A 13,273-nucleotide genomic window follows, 5' to 3' on the forward strand; every position below is an offset into this window, starting at 1 on the left:
TGAGGCCGATAACACATAAAAAGGGACACTGAACCTCAGTGGTGGAAAGATGACAGCAAGAGTTTGGACTGTGGACAATCAGAGCTCCTTCTGGATAATGCCATGATGGAGTAATAAGGGACATCATTGCATAGCACTTACTATGTGCTAAGCACGGTTTAGAAATGTTTGGGGGGCGCCTGGGTGTCTCAGTCAGTTAAGTGTCCAACTTAGGCTCAGGTCATGATCTCACCATTCATGAGTTCGAGCCCCGCGTCGGGCTCTGTGCTAACAGCTCAGGGCCTGGAGCCTGCTTCAGATTCTGTGTCTCCCTCTCTCTCTGCCCCTCCCCTGCTCATGCTCTGTTACTCTCTGTCTCAAAGATAGATAAGGAAGGAAGGAAGGAAGGAAGGAAGGAAGGAAGGAAGGAAGGAAGGAAGGAAGGAAGGAAGGAGTGAATGTTTGGTAAATTGTCTCAAGTCACATAGCTAAGAGATACTCCTGAACTGCCAGCAGAGCAGGTAGGATGGGTCCAGAGTTTATGCTCTTCACTCTAGAGTACTACCTCTCAGAGATTGTGGGCTAGATCTATGATGCTTCTAGAGAAGCTGCATATCCAAGCATTAATTTTTTAGAAGTTTTGCTCCAGTTTTTCCCCAAATACTTCAAATGAGGCAAAATGTATCTATCAGCTTCAATCCACAAATGCCTATGCCTTAAAGCATGTTATCACAAGGAGCTTTAGTGGCAGAAAGAAAAAAGGTACAAAAGGGAGAAAGGAAAAAAGGAAGAAAAGGAGGAAAATGAAGAAAAGGAGGAAGACAAGAAGGGAGGAGGAGGACAAGGAAGAAAGAAAGAAAAGAAGGAGAGACAAGGGGGAAAATGACAAGACAACCCAGGGAGGTGTCTAGATAATTTCTATGGACTGAACTGTGTCCCCCCAAATAGGTTGAAGCCCTAATCTTCAATACAATGGTATTTGGAGACGGGGCCTCTGGGGGGTAATTATGTTTCGATAATAACATCATGAGAGTGGTGCCTCAAGATGAGATTTGTGCTCTTAGAAGAAGAGATTCTAAGACAGATACTATATGTTTTCACTCTTATGTGGATCCTGAGAAACTTAACAGAAACCCATGGGGGAGGGGAAGGAAAAAAAAAACAAAAAAAAAGGTTAGAGTGGGAGATAGCCAAAGCATAAGAGACTCTTAAAAACTGAGAACAAACTGAGGGTTGATGGGGGGTGGGAGGGAGGGGAGAGTGGGTGATGGGTATTGAGGAGGGCACCTTTTGGGATGAGCACTGGGTGTTGTATGGAAACCAATTTGACAATAAATTTCATATACTGAAAAAAAAAAAAAAAGAAGAGATTCTAGATAGCTTACACCCTTGCTTTCTCCCATGTGAGGACACAAGGAGAAGACAATAAGCTGCTGGCCAGGAGAGCCTTCACAAGACACCCAACCATGGTGGCACCCTAATCTCAGACTTCTAGCCACCAGGAGAGCGAGTCGATTCATTTCTGTTATTTAAGCCATCCAATCTGTACCATTTTGTTATGGCAGCTCCGAAGCTAATGAAATTACTTGTTAAATTTCTCTGTTGCCTGGTGAAATGGGTTTTTACATCATCTTCTGAGGTATGTGTCAAACAAATAGCTCGCCTGCCAAGTCAAATATTTGCAGATTAAAAATTCAAGTAACCTTTTGGTCATCACATGCATAGTAAAGGAGTGTTTTTATAGTTAAATACACCATAATGCAGAAATTAGATTGTTGGATTTTCTGACATTTAAATGTATTTTCCAAACATAGCTATGTCAGATATTTGAAAAAATCATGCTAATATGTTTATTTTCCCTACTGGGCTCAATTTCAGAATCAACTTTTGTCATAAAACAACATATCTCTTTGTGCCATTGGAAATCAAAGCATACCAATTTCTAGCTGACAGCGCAAAAGTATTATAAGACAGCACCCTCAGATTTTTTCCCAGCCTGACATTCTGACTTTTGAGAGTGTCCATAACCTTATTTGGAGTGTCTGCAAGGAAAGCAGCACAGTGAGTGAAAGTTAATCTACTTTTGGCCTCAGGCTGTGCCCAGCCTATCTGAATCCATCAGTATCTGAATTCTACTTCAGCCAATGGTACCAACAAAATCAGTGAGTTCTTCCAAAGAGGTCCAGGGTTTTCTCATGAGTTATCAGTTGGATTAACCAAAGAAAACACTGGAAATGTAGAAGCTACAATGGTCTCTTGTCTTCCCTACATTTGGGAAAGGAAATTCAAGAGGTATTAAGAGACTGCTGGATTCCATAGGCAGTAGATCCAAAGGTCAGAGGGATGTGGTCCCTGTTTTCTGGCTTTCATGCTAAGTAAAAAAGCCAGCCCCAAAAGAATCAAATCTAGCAGAGAGACAGTCACATGAACATGAAGCTTGTTAGTGCAACCTAAGTTCTACTACAGAAAGAAGTGACTAATTCCAACAAGGGGAAAAATTCACCCACAAGGTATTTGAGTCTTGAGAAGGCAACAGAATGTCTTCATAAAATGCTGATCACCTTCCCTTATCACTGATTGAATTAGGCAGCAAATCTTTGTTTCCCCCACAGCTTTATTGAGATATAATTGACATATAACATTGTGTAACTTTAAGATGTAAAACATATAAGTAGGATACACTTTAAATATTGCAAAATGGTTACCACCATAGCCTTAGCTAATGCTTCTATCACGTTACATAACTACCATTTGTGTGTGTGGGTGGTGATAAGATTTAACATCTACTCTTTTAGTAACTTTCAAATATATGAAATTATTAACTAGAATCAGCATGCTGTATATTAGATACCAGGAACTTATTCATCTTATAACTGGAAGTTGGTACATTTAAATCATCAAAAGATGAATGGATAAAGAAGATGGTGTATGTACCTAGATACACAAAGGAATATAACTCATCCATGAGAAAAAAGGAAATCCTACCATTTGAGACAACATGCATGGACCTTGAGGGTTATTATGCTAAGCGAAATAAATTGAGAAAGACAAAAAATCGTGCAGTACCACTCATATATGGAATTTTTTAAAAAGTCATACAGAAACAGAGGCTAGAATGGTGGCTTTCAGGGGCTGGGATATGGGCGAAATGGGGAGATGTTGGCCAGCTATTCTCTTGCTTTACAAAGATAAAGGAAAGTCACCCGAGAGTAAATGAGATGGAAAAGTGTCATACCACTGGCAAAGCCATCTATATCCTCTTATCTCTGGTTGCAACTATTCTTTATAGTGAGTAGAATTTATTGGTCACTACTTTGTGCCAAGCATCATTTTAAGTACTTTGCATGTATTCATTTCCTCTTCACAAGTACCATACAGATAGGCATATATTCATATTTTTGTCCTATGGAGGCATAAGAGGCTAACCAGCTGGAAGGTGACCTCAGGGAATTTGAACCCTTGGCATCTAATCTATTCTTCTTCTCTACAAGCCACCTTAGCGTCCCTCTTCTCAATATCTACCTTCCTTGGTTGCTATTTAATTAATAGCAATTTCCTGTAGTCACAAGGGGCCAAATTATTTATTCACTACTCTTCCCATGCAGTCAAAATAAAGTGCACAGGCTTTAGTCTTTTAAAAATAAATGATCTGGTACCAGAAGTTTACTGATTCACTACAGCATCAAATTAACCAGTGATTAAATACCAGACTGTGAATTACACAAATAAACAGGGTCCTATACACATATGAGCATGTAGTTAATGAACCCAACTTGGATTCAATAAAACTAATACCTGTGTTCCAGCATCTTTATGATGAATGACTATCAGCTGAATGTACTCAGAAGGCAAGCTACTTCTTGTGTGTTTCTTCCCACATGATGAGATTCCCTAGATGAAATAATCTTCTTGAACAGAAATCAACATTATTCCGAATCCCAAATTCTTACACATTTGAATGAATCCATTTACTCCAATATGAAAATCGAAGCCATATAGTATTTACGCTGTTTCTTAAAAATCACCAAGTCCAGACTCCTATACAATGTGGTTGTTGAGAAAATATAAAAATGGGGGCGCCTGGTGGCTCGGTCGGTTAAGCGTCTGACTTCGGCTCAGGTCGTGATCTCACGGTTCGTGAGTTCAAGCCCCGCATCAGGCTCTGTGCTGACAGCTCGGAGCCTGGAGCCTGCTTCGGATTCTGTGTCTCCCTCTCTCTCTGCCCCTCCCCTGTTCATGCTCTGTCTCTCTCTGTCTCAAAAATAAATAAACGTTAAAAAAAAAAAATAAAAAAAAAGAAAATATAAAAATGAATGAATGGGGAGAAAAGAGGAAAAAAAACAAACACAGAATAATGACTCAACCCATTTTTTCCTCTGAAAATGCAATCCAAAAGTAGAATGAAAACCACCACTCAAAAGGCAGGAAATGGAAGATAATCTGGTTTCCATTTAGTTCATTATCTTAAACTATTTTTGAATGAAAGAACTCTTTCAAAACTGACAGCTAACTGGTAGCCCTCACTGTAAGTACCAGGCAGCAGCCTGCGTATACCAATTCATTTAATGCTCATAATAACCCTCTGAAGTAGGTTTTTTAGCATCTCAAGTCTATAGATAAGGAAATTAAGGCATGGAGAGACTAAACAACTTGCCCAAGGTCACATATCAAGTAAGGGGCAGAGCTGGAACTCAAGTCCAGGCAGACCTGGTTCCGGACGTGGTGCTTTAATCTCCATGCCATTGCTCTCAACTAGGGTGAAATCATTTGTAAGGGATTAAAAACACGGCTCTTGGGAGAGCAAAAACATCTCAGATATTATAAAAGTATGTGATTTCCCCAAGGACAAATATACATGAACAGATATATGGATTCTCTGTGGTATTAAAATTTCATGGGAGACTGATAAGGAAAAAATGTCTCAAAGACACCTTAGGGGTCAGATAATGAAAAAAAAGTTTACAAAACACTTCTCTATACTGAATTGCCTCTATTTGAAATAATCCATAACTTGGAAACCCAGTACATAAAACAGAATTAAACACTACATCAAACTAAAAAGCTTCTGCACAGCAAAGGAAGGCATCAACAAAATGAAATGAATCTACGAAATGGGAGAAAGTATTTGTAAATCATTTCTGAGAAGGGGTTAATATCCAAAATATATAAAACTCAATAGAAAAATGTTCTATTAAAAATTAGCCTGAGAATCTAAATAGATATTTTCCCAGACATACAAAGGACCAACAAGTGAGTAACAGGTGCTCAACAACATTAATTGAAGAAATGCAAATCAAAGCCACAAGGAGGTATCGGTTCACACCTGTGAGCGGCTATTATCGAAGGGATACATGCACCCCATTGTTTATAACAGCAAAATCTACAAGAGCCAAATTATGGACACATCCCTGGTGTCCACTGGTTGATGAATGGATAAAAAAGGTGTCGTGTATGTATATTGTGTATGTATATATATGTGTGTGTACGCACATGCATAGGAATATTACCCAACCATAAAAACAAATGAAAAGTTACCAAGGGCAACAACATGGATGGAGCGAGAGAGTATAATGCTAAGTGAAAAACTCAGTCAGAAAAAGACAAATACCATATGATCTCAGTCATATGTGGAATTTAAGAAAACAAAGCAAATGAACAAAGTGGGGGGATGAAAGAGGGAAATCAAGAAACAAACTATTAGAGAACAAACTGATGGTTACCAGAGGGGAGGTGGGAGGGAGGGGCTGGTTAAGTAGGTGATGGGGATTAAAGAATGTACTTGTGATGAGCACTGGGTGTTGTATGGAAGTGATGCATCATGCACTTAAAAATGGTCCACTTAAAAATGGCTAAAATGGACAATTTTACTTCATACATATTTCACAATTTGTAAAATAATGCAGTGTATCAAAAAATACGCTGATTTTTAGACTTTAAATCAACGAAATTTTTGGTATGTAGATTAACTCCTAAAGCTGTTCTTTAAAAAGAGGAGTGGGGTTGTGCAGGACAAATCCAAGCCTGCAATTCTCCTTTCTCAGGAAAGAAAAAAGACCCATGCCCCTGAACAGCTGAATGTCACAGAGCTAGAAAGAAAGAAAAAAAAAAAAAAATGTGTGAAATCTCAGTTCAAATCCCAGCTTTGCTACCAACTAGTGTTACTCTGGGAAAGTCACCTAATGTTTCTGAACTTGGGTATCCACATCTGAGAAACAGTGTTTTAGTGAAGATTCAACAAGATAGTCTGCATCACACATATGCACCTTGCACAGCATCTCAGACCTCAATAAATGCCTTTAGCTGCTGCTTCTCTTTTGGTTAAAAGGTAGATGTTCTTGACAAACTACCAGGCCCAACTCTCCTCTCCAGTCAGCCTGAGGGACTCAAGCAATAATGAGTACCCCTTCAAGTTACTGTCCTCTGCCTGTCAGTGACTCATCCACTGAGCCAGCTGAGGCCCCTTGACTCATTCCTTCGCAAAGTAAAAAGAGCAAGTCATTTTCCTCCTCGCCCTACAGCTCCCTACGTGCCACTGGTGACAATAAGAGTGCCACCTTCTGCCCAGACAAATTCACTTTTCCTTTCCCCTGCCTGGGATCAGGTGCGCCTGCTTGGAGTACATGATGGAGCGGAAGTTTTGTTTTGTTTTGCTTCCTGCGGTGGGGTGGGGGGAGTGTTCTGTAACATCTTACTCCACTACGTTGTGAAAAATTAAAACACCTATGCTTAAACACTCAAAATTTCTGTGTTTTGAGTGGAAAGCTCTTTCAGGAATGGCAAAATAGGATAAGATTTTTGACTACATTAAAGGCTGATAAAGATGAATTGGTCTTCCTACTTTAGGTAAATAAAAAATTTTGGAAAAATAAATTTAAATACCCATGATGTTACAATGATAATAATAATAGCATTTCCTAGGTTAGAAAAAAATGCTGAGATCCGTCCTTTTAGATAGATTTCGAGGTCTAAAGCAGAGACATGCTCAAGAGTGGCAAACAAATTTTAGAATTTTAAAATCCACCTCCCTCCACAGAAGAGAGAGCGAGCAAGAGAGAAGGGGGATAGAAACAGAATTGGAAGGTACTGATTATCTAATGCTTACCTACAAAAATGTACTGGGTAAAAAGGCTGGAGAAAGAAAGCGGGACCAGAGCTCAATCCATGGCAGCCTCTTCCTCGGGCGTTACATACCTACACCCCTGGAGCACCTAATTCAAGGCGAAGATTGTTCTACCAAATGGTACCATCCAGTCTCTCTAAAAATCTCCACTAGGAATTGCCACTGGGCTTCCCAAGGACAGCTACACTGTCATAGGTGGAGCAGGACAAGGCAGGCAGCTGTTTTCACTGTGAGTTCCTGAGGGACAGCGTGCTCACCTGGGCCCAGCTATACTGGGTGGTGTGGTTACAGAGACAAGGCCAGCTTGGTCAGGACTTCCACATCTCAGGGGAGACAGAAGCATAAATGAAGAACACTGCAAGGAGCATAGAGGAAATAATGCAAGGAACAGTCACACAGAGGTAAAGAGCAATTCTATCTAGCAAAGGGCATGGACACAAGTGGTCATAAAAAACAAAGAAATGTTCACAAGATTGATAAGGGAAAAGGCAAGACCTGGAAAGGCAAGGAATCCCTGGAAGAAAGAGTACCAAAGGAAAGACCCAGGGCATGAAGTAGACACATCAATGAACGTGACTTCACAGCACAGAAAGGTAGTAGAGGAACCAGACAGAACTCAGGAAAGCATGAGGAAGGGGGACCACAGGTCAGATCAAGGCAGGTCTTCAACGCCATGCTACGGAGGGTGCACTTCATTTCTGAGGCCAATGGGGATATCAGCACTACATGAAAATACAAGCTGCTAGAGGAGTAGCAGTTTGGGGGAAGGGGGAATTTAGAAATATTTTTATGTCACTCCTAAATAAAACAGTAATGAGGTGTGTGCAGGTGTTGAGAACAGCAATTTCTGACTGCTAAGTTCATTGCTTGGATTTGTAAAATGAATGAATAAATTAACATAGAATTATAACAGGGTTTTAAACTAGAGCATGATAGGATCAATGATGCATTTTTTAAAGACCCTTCTGGCAATGTGCAGGGTATTGATCTGACAGGGAAGCATCAGTGATCACATTAAGAAGAGCACCAGTAGAGGGGCACCTGGATGGCTCAGTTAAGCATCTGACTCTTGGTTTCAATTCAGGTCATGATCTCACAGTTTGGAAGTTCGAGGTCCTTGAGCCTCTCGCCTGGAGCCATGCTAACAGTGCAGAGCCTGCTTGGGATTCTCTCTCCTGCCCTCTGCCCCTCCCCTGTTTGTGCTCTCTCTCAAAATAAATAAACTTTAAAAGGGAAAAAAAACTAACAGTACCAGTAGAATGGGGGTAGAAGTACGGCTGCCGTGAGTCGATGTGTGGATAGAGTGTGTGCACAAGCTTGAGGCTGAAAGATTCTACCTAGGGATCAGAGTTTATGATCTTAGGGATAGAGCAGTTTCATAAAATAAAGATCAGGAGCATAATGAAGAGGTATGAGAGTGAAGGCAATAATAATCTCCAAGGTAAAATCTCCAAGATAAAAATCTCCAAGGCTGGACTTTTGCCCAGAACAATGGCACAGCTCCACATGGAGATAAAGCCCAAGTAGTTAGGTACCAAAGACCTCAGTGAGTGAGGAGGAGTGGCCAGGATATTTGTCACTGACTAGAAGGGATAGCAGGTGTTATGAGCAGATGGCTGGGACTTCAAAAGAAGATTGTGTATGAGGAAGGGAGATATTACTCTAGATGCAGCAAAGCTGTCTTTGGAAAAGCTGATGCTGTATCTGGGCTCCAAGGTACATTACATGTTGAAGAAAATGCAGCCTCCACTCAGAGAGCCATTGGAGAGCTGTATCCCCAGAAGAATTCAAGGAAGCTAAAGATGGAAGGACATTCTGCAAAGACTTTGAGGATATGAGGGTGTTTGTTTGTAAGGCAGTGGAGCTTCCAGAGAACACAGTGCAATGGGAGGAAAAACAAGCAGAAGGAAAGATCAGATCAAAGGACACACAAAATAGGATTGGAAATAGGGACGTAAAAAAGCCAGTTGATAAGAAGGCTGTCAGTTTGTGCAGTGGGTAAAGATGATAGAAATTGGAGGGAATATGGCCCCAGTGGGCTCAGGAGTTGATCGTAAGCAATGTGAAAGTCCTGGTGAAGCCATTCAGTTGACAAGTACAGCCTTTGCTGAGGGACCAAACTGAATGTTCCAGGGTTGTTTGACCAAGGAAGAGGCAGAACTAGTGGCGACATCATCATGATAACTAAATAGCCCCCAATCACATCCCCAACAAGAAGACTCTGCTCAGGTGATAAAAGATGGAATTTGTGGGTCGCAAGGATAATCGCTCTCAATTGTCATCTGGAGTTTTGAGCTGGGGTCCTACTGTCAGTGGGGTGCTGCAGCTGGTGTGAATGAGCTCATGAGATCTGACCATATTGTTTATGTTCACAGCATCTAATCAATGACTTCACATTGGTAGCAGTCTTTAAGCCATGGAAATCAACAAACTAAAACCAAGGCCGTCTGCTCCCTTAATCCCTGAACCAATCAGTGATGTTGAACATTTACTTGCACACCATTGCCTGCCCTGCCCTTGTTCCCAGGCCTCATGGGAAACAAGACATACCTCAGATTCTAACATGCTTCTTCTCTAATCGAATTCCACCAGACCACTCTGAGGAACATGGCCTCCCTGCCTACATTTCTGCATTGAATCTGTTCCTACATCCTCACTTTCAGGTATGCTCATCCTAGACCTTTCCCTGGCATCCCAGAGCCTCCCACTGCCTGCCTACCCCTAAGTTCTCTAGCTATGAGGTCTCTGCATGTCAAGAATTAACAGCAGATGAAACGATCTGGATGAAGACCCTCTCTCAGTACCTTGCTATGTATATGACCTTGGGCATCTATCTACAAAAGAGCTATTGTGTAGAAATACTCACATTGGATTGTTTGTGAGAATGGATCAAATACATAAAATGTCTATAGAAGTGTGCCTGGAACACACAAGGGCCTCAGGTTTTCTCATTCTCTCTAGGGGGCAGATGCTTTACTGTTGCTGTTACTGGAGTACACAGTACTTCTGTGTGCCAGACACTGTTCTAAGCTCTTTACATATATTAACTCATTTAATCCCCATTAGAACCTTAAATAGTAGCATTATTCATCCCATTTTATAGATGGGGAAAACTAAGGCACACGATAGTTAAGTAACTTGAAGGGATTATGCAGCTAATACCTACCAGGGTCAGGATTCCAAGCTAGGCAGGGAGCTTCAGAGTGCTCCCTCTTCACTGCCGAGCTATCTTCCCAGTAATCCTCATTCCCTACTACTATTCCTCCGCCTAACTTGCAATCAAACCCAAGCCACTCTTGAGCAAAATCCTCAGCTACTGAGACCTAATAATAGACTTAAATCAAGAGAATGATAAAGTTATTCAGTAAGTCTTATGCTTAAAGAAACAAAAACGAATTCAAGCCTCATCACCTTGGAATACTTTATGCCACTCCTCATGCGGTCCCTTCAACCTGGGGTGCTCCACTCACCTGTCCTTTTAGCCAACACAGGCTTACCATTCACAGCCCATTCTGAATTTCACTCCACAAAAAAGCCCCGCCTTCTCATCCTCTGTTTTTCCACTGGGTCCTCCATGACACCCTGTACATACCACTCCTGATTCAGGACCTACCCTGACAGAACTGCCATATGTCCTCAACTTTGATGAAGTCAACTTCTGTAGAGTTAAATCACATCATCATTGTTTATCCAGGTGTCTACTCCTCTGCTGGCCTGATTTTTTCAAAAGCAAAGGCTGTCTTACACTTCTTTGTCTTTAACACCCATTACAAACAGTACCTAATATCACATACGAGCTAAATAAAATTTGAAAACAAGTCATTGAGTGTGAATAATTGGATGTATGGATACCTGGATGACAGCCATGGATAAAACCTATGATGCGTATCTTCGATATTAAAATAAAATTCAGAATTAGAAGCATGATCAGATAAGAACTGGTCCTATAATGAATACTTTTTCTACTGCTTAGTTCCTTAGGTGGAAACTAAAAAAATAAAAAATACGTTTTTAAATATTTGCCTCTAAAATTGAAAATGAACCTCCACAGATTATCACCCACTCCTATCTATGCTCCTGTGCATTTGCTATCACCTCTAGAAATAACCTCATTTTTTTTCACTCAGTCCCCTTTCTCACATAACTGGGTTATTTAAACCAAAGTTATATGAAGGTCAGTTTTCAACTTAGCTGGAAATTCCCATAGGTATATTTTATAATGCTAAGAAAATGTTCTGAGGTCTTTATCTAAGCTTTTTAAAAAGCGGGGTAAAATCTTTTGAGTAATGCGATTTATTTCCCAGCTCCAAAATAGGTCTTCCTTCAGAGATGGGGGGATTTATTAGTAAGAAGATATTTGGTCCACAAACTGCCTGACATTGGCTAAGATAACATGTATGCCATATAAAAACAGCTTCAATTTACTGAACACCTATTATGTGCCAAGAAGTGGGTAATTATTAGCTTTAATCTATGGGACTCCATTTTTACAGAAAATGAAATTGGGGTTTGGAAAAGTTAATTCAATTTCCTAAGGCCATATGACTAGCAAGTGGCAGAGTGGGGGTTGCAAGCTGTGTCCATTTTGAAGCTCCAGCTCTTTCAGTACATGATTCTCATAAAAAAGATTATACCGGGGGCGCCTGGGTGGCTCAGTCAGTTAAGCGGCCGACTTCAGCTCAGGTCATGATCTCACAGTCCGTGAGTTCGAGCCCCGCGTCGGGCTCTGTGCTGACAGCTCAGAGACTGGAGCCTGCTTCAGATTCTGTGTCTCCCTCTCTCTCTGACCCTCCCTCATTCATGCTCTCTCTCTGTCTCAAAAATAAATAAACATTAAAAAAAATTAAAAAAAAAAAAGATTATACCGAATAACAGAACAATTGGTTGGGAGGTAACATATTATAACAGCGTTCTTCTTACCACAACGAATATATCCTATATCTAAGTGAAACTTTGTGATTTGTCTCCCAAGGAGCTAGACGTTTTGCCTCACATCCAAATCCCACCTAACAAAAAAGACCCCCCATCAGACACACTCATCAAGATATTCAATGAGTTGTCAAAGTACCATGCTGTAGACCTGAAACTGATGTAATATTGTGTATCAACTATACTTCAAAAAAAAAAATTATGTTTGTTAAGGTCCATATAAAAACCAATTTGACAATAAGTTTCATATTAAAAAAATAAACTTATTTACTTTTCAAGTAAGTAGGCCAAAAATGCCCAAGTTTAAGAAAATGTTCTATGCACTAATGGCACTGATCTGATCCCTAATTTGCCCTTCTTAAAATATCAGACCCTTCCATGAGTTCAAGGTCAAGAGCCGAAAAGTGATGGACCCAAGCACAAATCTCAGGTACACTGACCTCAAGGTTCACTGCTGTTTGTCAGAAATGTGCCACCACATCATCAACCAAAATACCTCCATTAGACCTGGAGAAATAAAGCAAATAGGGAGAGCCACAATGCCCTTTTCCATTATTTATGATTCATATCATGGCTGTCTTCTGCTCACCTTCCTAGAAAAGGGTGTTAACCATAACTTTATGGCTAACACCCACACCATCACCCACGACAAATGATGCTATTCAATACTTCGAAGACGAACTAGCCTTTAGAAACCCAGAAGAGACCAAATGTTTCTGGGCCATTTAACACCATTCTGAGGCCATTTCTCTTCTTTGTGGACTCCCTTTATTTTCTCTATCATTGTACATCTCAAACTCCAGGAAGCAGCAGAATGGAAGTCGAACTCACATAAGAAATGAACAGTTAATTCATAAATACAACATGTTCCACAAGAAGCCCCGCCTCCTCCATCCTCCACCACAGCTGCAGAGAAATGAGCATTGAGAAACTTTCCGCCACGGTGGCCCCCTCCCCCAAATAAGAGCCATCATGAAAATCTGACTGTAAAAAAGTACCTCTTCAGCCCACACTTGTTCCAAGAAACAAGCCTTCCATCCCTAACACTGAACACTCCTTCCTCACTTGAAATACCTCTGAACTGCTCTCTTGCTATAAGCCAAGGACCACCAATGCTCCTGAACAATTAGAAAGTCTCCCACACTCCCAAAATTCCTACCTTAATAGAATGCTTGCCAATCAAAGACTGCCTCAGTCTTTCCTCTTTTTACTCTGTAAAACTGACTCTCCTTTGTAAAACCTTTG

At 40.7% G+C, this 13,273-nt stretch overlaps 1 protein-coding gene across 2 annotated transcripts in view; it reads right to left on the reverse strand.

Annotated features, from left to right (window-relative positions):
* Nucleotides 1-13,273, reverse strand: part of NELL1 (neural EGFL like 1) — an 862,696-nt gene that overhangs the window by 469,424 nt on the left and 379,999 nt on the right. The gene's annotated exons all lie outside the window — the stretch shown is intronic.

This window comes from Acinonyx jubatus, chromosome D1 (assembly GCF_027475565.1).
Source record: "Acinonyx jubatus isolate Ajub_Pintada_27869175 chromosome D1, VMU_Ajub_asm_v1.0, whole genome shotgun sequence".
Taxonomy (NCBI): Eukaryota; Metazoa; Chordata; class Mammalia; order Carnivora; family Felidae; genus Acinonyx; species Acinonyx jubatus.